Consider the following 12,996-nt stretch of genomic DNA (forward strand, 5'->3'; position numbering starts at 1 on the left):
TCTTTATGGACTTAATGAATCGTGTTTTTCATGATTATCTTGATAAATGTGTGGTGGTTTTTATAGATGACATATTGGTATACTCTAAATCCAAAGAGGAGCATGAAGAGGACCTACGAGTTGTCTTGGGAATCTTACGTGAAAAGAAGCTATACGCCAAATTATATAAATGTGAATTTTGGTTGGAGCGAGTGACATTTCTTGGTCACGTGGTCTCGGCAAATGGAATCGAGGTGGATCCGTGTAAAGTTGAGGCTATTACCAATTGGCCAAAACCTAATACTGTAACCGAAGTAAGGAGCTTCTTAGGTTTGGCTGGTTATTACAGACGTTTCGTTGAAGGGTTCTCATCATTGGCCTTACCGTTAACTCAACTGGTACGAAAAGGTGTGAAATTTGAATGGAATAAGGAACGTGAAAAGTGCTTTGAGGAGTTAAAGAAACGATTGGTCACAGCTCCAATTCTTGCTGTACCAGAAGGTACCGGGGGATTTCAAATTTACAGTGATGCCTCAAAGAAAGGTTTGGGTTGTGTTCTTATGCAAAATAAGAAGGTGATTGCATATGCTTCCCGTCAACTTAAACCTTATGAGGTAAATTACCCTACACACGATTTGGAACTTGCAGCAGTTGTGTTCGCTTTAAAAATATGGAGACACTATTTGTATGGCGAGACTTGTGATATCTTTACAGATCACAAGAGCCTTAAGTACATTTTCACGCAGAAAGAACTCAACATGAGACAAAGAAGGTGGCTAGAGCTTTTAAAAGATTATGATGCTAGGATTCAATACCATCCGGGGAAGGCAAATGTGGTTGCGGATGCTCTTAGTAGAAAAAGTGCTGGTAACATATCATGCCTAATGATTCAGCCTCAGATTATTTCTGACTTGGAACGACTTGAAGTAGAGGTTCATATCAGAGAAGAAAGTGGTAGCATAGCGCATCTAAAAGTTGAACCTACCTTAGTGGCACGTATTAAAGAAGCTCAACAGGAAGATGGTGAGTTGTGGGCTATAATGCAGAATGTAGAGGAGGGAAAACAACATGAATTCAGAGTCGATGAGCATGGGGTGGTGTGGCTAGGAAACAGGTTATGTGTTTCTAACGATCCAGAAATTCGAGAAGCATTAATGACTGAGGCTCATAACTCTCAATTCTCTATCCATCCGGGTTCAACTAAGATGTATCGGGATTTGAAGAGATACTTTTGGTGGAGTGGAATGAAGAGAGATGTTGCGGAGTTTGTGGCGAAGTGTCTTATATGCCAACAGGTAAAGATAGAACATCAACGGGCTAGTGGCTTATTACAGCAACTTGAGATTCCTGTTTGGAAGTGGGACGATATTACCATGGATTTGGTTACTGGGCTTCCTAAGACTTTGAAAAAGAATGATGCAATATGGGTAGTAGTCGATCGACTTACAAAATCTGCTCATTTTCTACCTATTCAAGAGAAGTACTCTGCTAGCCGATTGGCAGAAATATTCCAGAAAGAGATCGTTAGACTTCACGGTACACCTGTGTCAATTGTTTCAGATCGCGATCCACGATTTACATCACAGTTTTGGAAGGGATTTCAGAGAGCTTGGGGTACAAAGCTGAAATATAGCACTGCTTTTCATCCTCAAACAGACGGTCAATCTGAGAGGACTATCCAGACATTAGAGGACATGTTGAGGGCTTGTGCCTTAGAATGGACGGGGAACTGGGACGAGTATATATGTTTGGTTGAGTTCGCGTACAATAATAGCTGGCATGCAAGTATCGATATGGCACCATTTGAGTTATTATATGGGAGAAAGTGTCGAGCTCCAATTTGTTGGAACGAAGTTGGGGAGGAAGTAATTGAGGGGCCAGAGTTAGTCAGAATTACTAATGAAAAAGTGGATTTAGCTAAACAAAAGCTGAAGGAGGCCCGGTCACGTCAGAAAAGTTACGCTGATAGGCATCGAAGGGAACTAGAATTTGCACCAGGTGATCATGTCTTTCTAAAAGTGTCTCCACGTAAAGGTGTTCATCGTTTTGGTCTTAAAGGGAAGCTTAGCCCCAGGTTCATTGGTCCTTTTGAAGTGTTGGAAAGGGTAGGAGAAGTGGCCTACCGCATCGCTTTACCTCCATCACTATCGCATGTGCATAATGTATTCCACGTCTCTACTTTAAGAGGTTACAACTATCACCCGCTGCATGTGGTGGAATACCCACTCCATAAGATTCAAGAAGACCTTTCGTGCGAGGAAGAAGCGGAAACAATCCTAGAACGAGAAGAACGGATAATGCGAAGGAAAACCATACCATTTGTGAAAGTGTTATGGAAGAATCATTCAGAAAGAGAGGCTACATGGGAACTCGAAGACTCAATTCGGGAGCGATATCCACATTTATTCTGATAGACAAGGTACGCTTTATATTTGATTTCGGGGACGAAATCATTTTTAGGGGTATGTGATATAAGAGCCTTCAAAAATCGAATAAATTAATCTTGTCTAATGCGAACAAAGTCTTAGCTAACCGACGTGTTCTTAGGATTTCTGCTAGGCATCGTTTAGAATTTCGGGGACGAAATTCAATTTAAGGGGATAGTGTTGAAATATCCGTACTAAATAACAAAATAATAATAATAATAACTCTTTAGGTTAACTTTCAAGTCAAACTATCAGTTGAACAAATAGTTTTATACAAAATAGAAAATGATATATAAATTAATTAATTAATACATACTTTTTAAATAATAACCATGTGTACAGAGTCAAACCCAATTCCCCTCCCCTTAACTCCACGTAGCCCTCATCTGGTTGTTACCGGAATCCTCGCAAACAAAATCGGAGGAACTTGTTATCCTGTGTTAATTATGTCTTATGAGAATAGAACCGACTTCAATTTCATCACAACTACTTCTACTCGATCACATTCACGTCCCTGCTGTTGTTCGCTTTTTCATCTCATCTTAAGGTAAACTACTGAACTTTTCCATTATTAGCCCACCCATGATGTTGATGTTGAAACTTAGACGATGGTAATTGGTCGAGGGAACTGGGAAACAATAAATCACTAATTGAAGTTTATACAGGATGAAACTAGGTCGAACTATTATTTATCTCCTAAATTACTATCTGGTGATGCTCACACCAGATCGATTTAATGGGTCAAAAGATTTTACTAAATAAGCGAACGGGTCAAAAGATTTCAATAAATGAATAAACGGGTCAGGCGGCCCTGTTGCACTTTTTCTCTACTGGGTCGAGTCAAGTCCATTCCGAGTCCGCATTTTTCGTTTACTAATTTATAATCTCTGGTGGGTCCACTTTGTTTAGTCTACTGGTCCAATTCTTCCAAGTCACTCAAGATATGAGTATGAAGTTCCCTTTTTGGAAGTATCAAGTACAGTTCAGTTGTAAAGCTCCTTAATGGTTTTGATATGGTCCTTGGTTGGTTTAGTAACTTATATAGTTATAGCAAAGTATGTCAGCTATACTGAGTTCATAAGTTCTCTAAATTGTTTTCCTAAAGTAATAGAACTAACCACAATAACAATAAATTAAATTAAAATAATAATAAAGGTAGTAATATCTTTACCAGCAATATATATAAATAATAACTATTAGCGAGGTTGGGGAATTTTGAGAAAGAATAGCAGAATCGTTATTTAATACTCCTAATTTAGGTGTATAATTACTCGTGTAGATTTTGTTGAGCACGTCGGTGGACCTTTGACTTGAGACTTTAGAAGTTCTTGACACTCGTTTCAGGTACGGATGTTCTGCGATATTCTATTTATGTGCGAAATACATGCTAATCTCTTTATATAAAATCCGTCCCGCTGATCTACGACTCATTTGTATGATCCGCTTCCTTGCTTTTGAGCTAAATTGTTGTGTGCTTCTGAAAACTTATTAAATTCGTTTGCGTGCTATCGCTTTGATTATATCTGTCATAGGCTCTTTATGCTTAGTGCACATACTTTGGGTGTGAGGTTGGATTATGTGTTCACTGGAGCGACCTTAGAACCCTAGACTTGTAGACAGGAGATAGGGATACCGAGTCAACTACCTATGGAGGTACCATAGGCATGTTGTTGTGGCGCCAATAGCATGACACTTTCCGTGACGGTGTGATCAGTTCACGGCGTCTCCATCTTATTATGAGATTATATGTTTGTGGATTACTTATGCTCGCGGGAGAGCCTTTGGAATATTTGGGAGGCGTATGGATGCATCCTAGGATTCGATTTGACATAATGTGATTATTTGGGCGGTTGAGTAGTGTAGTGCCATACACACCTTCCGAATTTGGGATACACTAGAGTGGCCAATCTAGTGTGTCATTTTGATACGTGATTAAATGTGAGATAAGATATAATTTGGTGCGTTTTGGATATTTTGATTTGTAGGGTACTCGGTATAAAATATTCCTAACCCTTGTTGATTCAGCCTTTATTTCTTGTCTTATTCTGGCGTGGTGCAGCTATTAGTCGGAGGAACTTTATAAAAAAAATAATTTTTTTTTACTATCCTTATTATTCGAATTATTATGTTTGTCTATTGTGTTCTGCATCCGAGTACTGGGCAATGAGCTCAGCCGCAATTTTTGTCTTTTCGCGGCAGGTAATCAGGGTTGATCGGGGCTGTGCGCAGAGAGCGACTAGGATTTGAATCTATGGATTGAAGATATTTTTTTTATTTCATGAACTTTTAGACTTCTGAATTAGTATCTTTTTCTTCAGGTTGTTTTAGAACTTATAAGTTGGACTGTTTGGATAGTTGTTTTCTATGTCGGACTCCAGAATTTAAGTTTTTATTTTGGACTTAAGGTTTTCTGTTAACTTCTGATGTAACCTTTTGTTCCACGTTTGGGACGGGGGTGTTACAGGACAAAGAGAGAAAATTGTATTATTGGAGAAGTGGCTATTGATTGGTGAATCATAATTACTATGAATTGTGCCCTCATATGGAAGATATTTCAACATCATACTGCATTCATCAACCACCCATTTCTTTTAAAGGTGTGAATTATCCGTGAATGTCGGGGGGTCTAGCATACGTTGTCTTAACCGGGTTCGTGCTAGAGAGCCTCCTCGCACAATAGATCCCCAATTTAAACCCCTCAATGAAAAACCCCTATCACCAAGAGTCGAACTTGAGACCTTGAGGGGAAAACTCACCCAGACCCATCATAAGTGGAACTTAAATACCCGTGACCACCACTAGAGCACTAGTACCCATATTCCATGTAAAAGATATTTTATTTATTATTTTTTGGGCGAAGATTTATTAACATCCGTACCACTTAATTAAAGATTTTTATTTCATTGTCTCTATAGATGTTTTTTTTTTTTTGGATTAAGATTTTTATTTCATTGTCTCTAAAGAGGCTTTTTTTTTTTTTTTTTTTTTTGGATAACTGATTTGTGATCCAGTCTTTGTTACTATTTTGTTATTTATTTATTTGGCTTAATTTGTTTCTGAATGTTAAATTCGTATTTATCAAAACTATAACTTCTTTTAGACTTTAACACTGTCTGTTTGTGTTTATAATTTTCATCGGAAGCTAAGATGCATATCATCTTAAGACTATATATTTAGTTTGTTTCATATGTAAAACCAAAGGAAAAAAAATGTTAAACTACGACATCTATTTATTATTTAGTCGTGTTGGTGGTCTAGCGGCAAGACAAAACCTTTTAAACACCTAAGTGTGAGGTATTGGGTTCAAGTATTACAAAAACAAGAAATTCGGCGTTCACCAAAAAAAGAGTAAAATGCACGGATAGTCTCCGTGGTTTTGTAAAATAACATTTATAGTCCCCAACTGTTGGAAATTACATCCGTGGTCCCTGTGGTTTCACAATTTGTTACTCGGATAGTCCTTGGAGTGGATGGACGTTAGTTTCTCAGTTAAGTTGATGTGAAAGACTAAATTACCCTTACTAAGAATTTAGTTATTATTTATACACACAAAACAAACAGCTTCTTCTCACTTCTCTAACCCCTATCACCTACGGCTGCCATCACTACCGCCACTTACCAACCCCCCTTCCAGCAGCCACCACCTCCGGCGACGAGATTTGAAACAGCTAACGACCGAGTGAGATCTAACCCACCATCTTCGCCTTCGACAACCGCCCACACCTGTTCGTCACCGATCTGGTCGGAATATGCTTCTGAAAGTTACAACATGAACAACGCGACAAGGGGGCCATTACCTCTAAATATTCTCACCGGAATTCAACCAGAAGTCGCCTATTAACCCGTCCAACAAAAATCAATCAATCAGACATCATTAAATGTCGATCTAACCGAAAAAGAACATGCAAGGGGAAAAACTCACCGAATCTTAGTTGGAACCCTACCTTTCGCTTTAATTTGTTTCTGTTGATGTCGCACCCAGTTTTTCATCACGACTACCGTCTGAACCCTAGGTCTCTTAGTCGAAACCCTAGATTGAGTCAATGGAGTCGTTTGAAACTAGCTAACGACCGACAACGGAAATGAGCCGGTGGGGATGTCTTTTTCAGAGAAGATGAGGGTGGGGATGGGGGTGGCAGGTGGTGGTGTGGGGGTGTTGGCAGGTGGCAGGTGGTGGTGCTGGTGCTGGTGAGGGCAGGTGGTGATGCTAGTAACTGCAGGTGCTGGTGGGGTTTGACTGATAAAGAGAGAGGGAGAGAGTAGAGATAGTCAGCGTGTGTGTTTTAGAAAGAGAGAGAGAGAGAGTGTGTGTGTGTGTGTTTATGTAGCTATAGGCATGGGATCAAATACAAACCTTCATATCAGTAAGAACTGTAAGAACCAACCAACATATGACATGTGCCCCCCAATAAAAAAATAACATAAGGGTGTTTTAGTCTTTTTACTCTATTTTCTTTTATTTAATTAAATCAAGATTTAATTATCTCTAAATTCATGTAGAATTTCAAATCAAAATTTGAATTCTCAGATATTCATGGTCACAGGAACCACCAAAAGAAAAAAATACGTAACTACCAATTGCGACTTAACTGTAGTTTTTTTGATCTACTCGTTTTTTATTCTTCTCCTCATTTTCGATATGATTACTACATTTGATGGATTCAAACATAGAAACGTATATGGCAGGATCATCACCCATGGAAGTTACACCAAGTTATTTGTAATTGTCTATTCGAAAATTCATTTGATTCAGCGTATTTTAGATTCACCATAAAGTTTCAACTGTTAAATCAAATTAAAGTTTGAATTTCAAAGATTGCTACCTTATAAATCGATATTGTGCAATTATTCCATACTGTTTTTTTATTTGTTTCATGGTATTTGGTTGTTCATAATTCATGTGCTGATACGAATCGTAATGTGCTATGTAGATGAGTTTGGGCTGTGTTGTGTTTGTTGGTTGGTTTAATCATTTTTTTTCGAAAACCATATGTGCTAATATGAATCCCAATGTGCTGGTCAGACCAAATGTGCTAATACAAATCCCAACTTGTTTTTTTCTTTCCAGCAATACAAAATGTGCTATCATCATCCAAAGTGCTGGTTTTAACGCTAAGTTTTTTTTTAATATACAAAATGTGATATCATCATATCCATATACAATATCCCCCCAAAACCTACTTTCTTTATCACTTGCTGGTCAGACCAAATGTGCTAATACAAATCCCAATGTGCTAATATGAATCCCAATGTGACCAAATGTGCTAATACAAATCCCAACTTGTTTTTTTTTTCTTTCTAGCAATACAAAATGTGTTATCATGATATCCAAAGTGCTGGTTTTAACGTTGATTTTTTTTAAATATACAAAATGTGCTATTATCATATCCATATACAATATCCCCCCCAAAACCTATTTTCTCTATCACTTGCCGCTGTTCTACTGAAATACACCTTAGTAGTTTCGCTGTATGAAGTGGGTTGTTTCGTATCCTAATTCTATCGGTCGATAGGGCTACGTATGGTGCATCGACATTATCGTATGCTGAATGCTCGACTTTATTTCGTGGAGGTGGGTCAACTAAGTCGTCGTCAGAGTCATGTGGCTGAGTGGCCCATATTTTTTCTTTCTTTGTCTTACCACCTTGTAAAATATAACTTTTTATTAGAAATCAACAAATAACACTAACGTTGACGAAATAAAGCCGCATGTGTTCAAAAAACATAAATGCCTACCTCTCTTTGACTTATGATCGACTCCTCTTTTACCGTTTCCTACAATTTATTATATACGTAATATCACATGTATTAGTATTTTTCAAAAGGAAAGTTAATTTTATCATAATACAAGCTGTTATTTACCTTTTGTAAAGCTCAACATTGTTTTGGCTTTCATATTTGTTTGAAAGGGCACCTTAATTGTATCAATCTTGTACCCCTTTCCTTTGTTGGATCGCGTGAGACTAAACATGCAATATAATTAACAAGAAAGTGTTTAACACTTTAAAAATCCATATAAATACAATGTTAGCACACCTCTTTTAGCTGTCATAAGCTTCCTTTCTTAAGTCCTCTTTTTTGTTTTGTACGATACAACATCATTAACAATATCCTCTTTATTCGAAACATCTTTGTGATCTTCTGTTTATAAGACATTCAACACATGTATTAGTATCGGAAATTAATGTACGCTTCATCCGTAAAACTAAAATGCACAAAAATACCTTTTCTGTTGATGAAAGGGTTCTCTTTTGTTTCATCCATCATTGATTCAACCAAAACCTAGTACCTGTTCAGCACAAAAGATAATTCATCATTACATACGTAAGACCACGGTTAGCAAACACCGCAACATAAAAAATTGAAGTCAGCACTATGCGATTTTTCAAAAAAAAAATACACAATACAATAAAATTGAAGACAACCTGTCAGCACACACCCGACATCAAACACCGCCGTGGGCATCACCGTCAGCAAACACCACCGGTTTGCACATACCGCTATCGGCACCACCGTCAGCAAATACCATCGGTGCACACACCAACGTCACCACCGTCATCAACAGTCAGCACAAACCACCGTCACCAATAGTCAGCACAAACCACCGTCACCAACCGTCAGCACACCCCTCAATCGATTCAACAAATAACATAACAGATTTCTAACTTTCGTTTTCCATCATCATCAATCGGAACTTCCGATTACTAGCAACTAAACTCATCAATCAGAACCCCCCCCCCCCAAAAAAAAAAAACCCTAGAAAAATAAAAAAGAAGATGAACAGTCGGAGATGAATACCTTACTTGATTTCAAGTTTCCCTCGATCAGCACAATTTTCACTAGCGGGAAAACGATCTCACTGTATTCAAGTTTCCCTGGTAAGATAGCCCTGTAAAAAGAATATGAACAAATGGAGAAAGATAGCACTGTGTTCGATGGAGAAAGTGTTTGGTTGGTTTTTTTATGTAATCAGCAAAACAAAGATGATGATGGAAGGAGGATTTGTAAATACGGTTATCACTAAAAAGTGGGACCATCTGAAAGTTCGGAGATTTGGTGGGTTCCATAAAACAGCACATTTACTATATTACCCTTGGTCTTATAATAATGTTTAGTAATTGAAAGGGTTTTAATTGTAATCAACATCAACCGTTGATCTAAAAATTGGATGGTTCAGATCTGTTCTTATGGTTCTCACACTATGTGCTGTTTGTACAGGATCTTAACCCTGTAGCTATATATGTGTGTGTGAGAAAGAGAGAGAGAGAATATTTTTTTCTTATATTTAATAAGAACAAGGATAATTTGTAATTTCAAATGGATATAACAGAGAAAACTAACTGTCATCCACTCTAGGGACTATCAAAGTAACAAACTGTCAAACCATAAGAACCACATGTGTAATTTCAAAAGTTAAGACTATAAGTGTTATTTTACAGAACCACAGGGACCACTCGACATTTTACTAAAAAAAAAGACTCATGTGTTTCATGCTTACACGACATAAAAAGACTCAAAATTAAAAGTAGGTTATATCTTTATAGCCAAAGAAAGGTAAAAACATTAAATTATATAAAACTTATTGAAAAACCTTAAAAGAGAGAATTACGGATATTTAGAAAATCATAACTTTTCCCTCTTTATGAATGATTAGCTAGCTTTCACGGTGATTAGTTATCAATCACCGACGAGTTGTTGACATCTATTATGATTTTTTTGGTTTTTGACTTATCTATTGATAATACATTTAATGATCACCGGCACTTCTGTCTGTCGATTAAACTTTATTTGATGAAAGTTGTTTTTCTAGTAGTGGAAAATAGGTATTAAAAGATAACGAAGAACACAAATAAACTATTACAACCTATTAAATTTTTATTTGACAAATAAAATGAATTTTTACTAGAGTTTAGCACAATGTAATATACTAACCATGCAAGTCAACATATATTATTGATGTTTTAAGTTAAAAGTGTAACTAAAATACCTTGTATACTTTACATTTTCACTATGTATGTACCCATATTAACACACGTGTACGTAAATAGTTAAATGACATATAGACGCTCCACTAAGTGACTAAAGATGTATAGTTTACGATTATGACTTGGTTAAAGTCTAAAATTGCTCTTGTTATGATTATGGAGTCTTTGCCAAGTATAAGATGGACTTTAAGTTTACAAGTAGGAACACCATGGGGGTAATCATGAGGGTTTTTGTTTCTTTTTTTCTTTTTCGAGTTTGGATTTATATATACGCGTGGTTTTTTTTTGTAATTGGTTTTTACATGCAATGATTGTCATGTGTGCTTTTAAAAACTATATTTTTTTTAACAACTAAAATCAATACGTCTGCCTATAAAGATTTGAACTCATAATCACTTAGGGGGCGTTTGGTTCGCGAAATGTTTTGGAATTAGAACTGGAATTGGAATTTGTATATGAGTTAGAATTTGAAGGAATTGAATTTGGAATTTAAACATTCCAATTGAAATTGGAAATTGTTGGAATTGGAATCTCAATTTCATTTTTGTTGTGTTTGGTTGTCAAGTGAATTGGAACTCATCACCCTAGCACTCACAACCCCCGGTTCGGGTCAAAACCGTATGGGTGGAAACAATACGGGTCGAAACGGTACAGGCCAAAATGGTTCGCGTCGAAACGCTTCACATCAAAATGGTTCGTGTCGAAACAGTACGGGTCGAAACGATTCAATTCGAAACGGTACGGAGGAAACGATTCGCGTCGAAACGGTACGGGTCTAAACGGTTCGTGTCGAAACGGTACGAGTTGAAACGGTACGGGTCAAAACGGTCGAATATTCCCATGAATTTACTTTAATTCCTTCACGTATAGGAATGATTTTGAATTCCTTTAGTTCAAGGAATTTGAAAGATTTCATGCTCAATTCCAATTCCATTGTCAACCAAACAAATGAAGATTGAAATTTAGATTCCAATTCCATCAAATTCTGTGAACCAAACTGTCACACCCCAACCGATGGCGGAAACATCGGAGTGAGACGAAATAGATTGCTCAAGACATCATAACACTAATATTTGCGACAAATATTTAAATAATGGATTTATTTCATTACTAAAGAGTCAATTACAAAGATTGAAATCAAATACAACAACTTGAAATACAAGAATTAAAATACAATAAGAATACAAAATTTTAAATGTGTATCTAGGCATCCTACTATGTTCCATGCATCATCAACATCATCTCAAAACCTGCAACATATTGGCGAGTACACTAGTTTTAGACTCGTGACATATGTATAAAAAGTATTTTCAATCCAACATAGCAATTTGGTATACAAAGTCAAACTATCATGCATAACTAAAAGTCAAACCCAAGTGTCCACAAGAATTTAGCATCCCTCGATATAACAATATCGAGACCGTAAAGAATAAATAATAGCATCCCTCGATATAGCAATATCGAGACCGTAATGAATATAACTTAACAAAAACCGCGTCGGGTGGTGTGATACTCCTATAGCGCTATAATTGTTAAGGCGGGTTAACAGGTAGTATGAATTCTAGCATGAACCTAAGCATAACAAAGCATGTATAACTGATTGAATGAATAAAGCATATTTGTATGAATCGTACATTTTTTCAAGTAAAACATGTTGCACCCAAAGTGTGTTTAAAGCAAAAGGGGTCAAGTGTACTCACAGTTTTGCAAAGTTTCCTTTGGTGATTCCGTGAAGAGTTGGAGGTTGGAGCTTCACAGCTTCCTTTAAAACACTTAGTGTTTTCTTTTAGAACTCTTATAGTTCTCTTCATTGCTTGGAAGATTTGAGAGAAGTAGAGAGGTTGAGAGAAGAATGGTTGGAACACTTAGGTGCTGTTTGTTTTGTTAGAGGTAAAACGTCTGCAGTCTGCGGACCACATCTGCAGACATCTGCAGCTGAAGAGATGGACCAAACCTCTGCAGTCTGCAAGAAGAAGACTGTTTGTTTTTTAACTTCTGCAAGCTGCTGAAATAAACTAAAATATAAATAAACTAATTTTATTTAACTTAAAAGAGTTTTTTGACATTCAAACATAAATAATAGTTATACAATACTGAAATAATATTCATAAAAAGATGAAAAAATATATATGAAAAGATGACAAAATAAAAAGATGACAAAATATATATTCATTCATATCACCATAAAAGCTTAAATATAATCATACATAATGCAATTTTCACAAATCTTGAAGATAATTACACACTCTCCATACAAAAGATACATCTAGTCTAGTAAAATATTACAAAGAATCCAAGACAGATTCAAGAAACATAAATTCAAGTCACATGGAGTTTGTTGTTAGAAGGATATACCCATGATATCTATTAACAAATTGTCCATCATCCAGACCTCATCTTCCCCACAAGAGTAACTAGTCTCATCTGGAGTTCACTACAGTCCCAGCAAATAAAAAATTATCAATACCTGTTAGGATCTAAGGCTGTCTGTGATTGTGTTTGTTTGCATAAAACGAATAAGTGCAGCGAAAATGAGTAGCAAACTTTGTAAACACAAACAAAGGAAAGTGTAGATTGATAAACAATTGCTTTTCATTGAGTCAAAA

General features: G+C 36.6%; 2 long non-coding RNA genes across 3 annotated transcripts; both read right to left on the reverse strand.

Moving 5' to 3' along the window:
- Nucleotides 1–8,395: 8,395 nt before the first annotated feature.
- Nucleotides 8,396–9,634, reverse strand: LOC118487592. Of its 2 annotated transcripts, none has more exons than XR_004882001.1 (3): nt 9,604–9,634; nt 8,630–8,694; nt 8,396–8,546 (listed from the first exon to the last, which is right to left on the reverse strand). It is a non-coding gene; the product is annotated as an uncharacterized LOC118487592 (long non-coding RNA). The 2 variants fall into 2 exon arrangements; XR_004882000.1 differs by having other exon boundaries at nt 9,497–9,627.
- A 1,839-nt stretch (nt 9,635–11,473) lies between these two features.
- On the reverse strand, nt 11,474–12,253 carry LOC110909634. Its single transcript, XR_002575502.1, has 2 exons — nt 12,091–12,253; nt 11,474–11,640 (listed from the first exon to the last, which is right to left on the reverse strand). It is a non-coding gene; the product is annotated as an uncharacterized LOC110909634 (long non-coding RNA).
- Nucleotides 12,254–12,996: the final 743 nt, after the last annotated feature.

The sequence above is a fragment of the Helianthus annuus genome, chromosome 15 (assembly GCF_002127325.2).
Source record: "Helianthus annuus cultivar XRQ/B chromosome 15, HanXRQr2.0-SUNRISE, whole genome shotgun sequence".
Taxonomy (NCBI): Eukaryota; Viridiplantae; Streptophyta; class Magnoliopsida; order Asterales; family Asteraceae; genus Helianthus; species Helianthus annuus.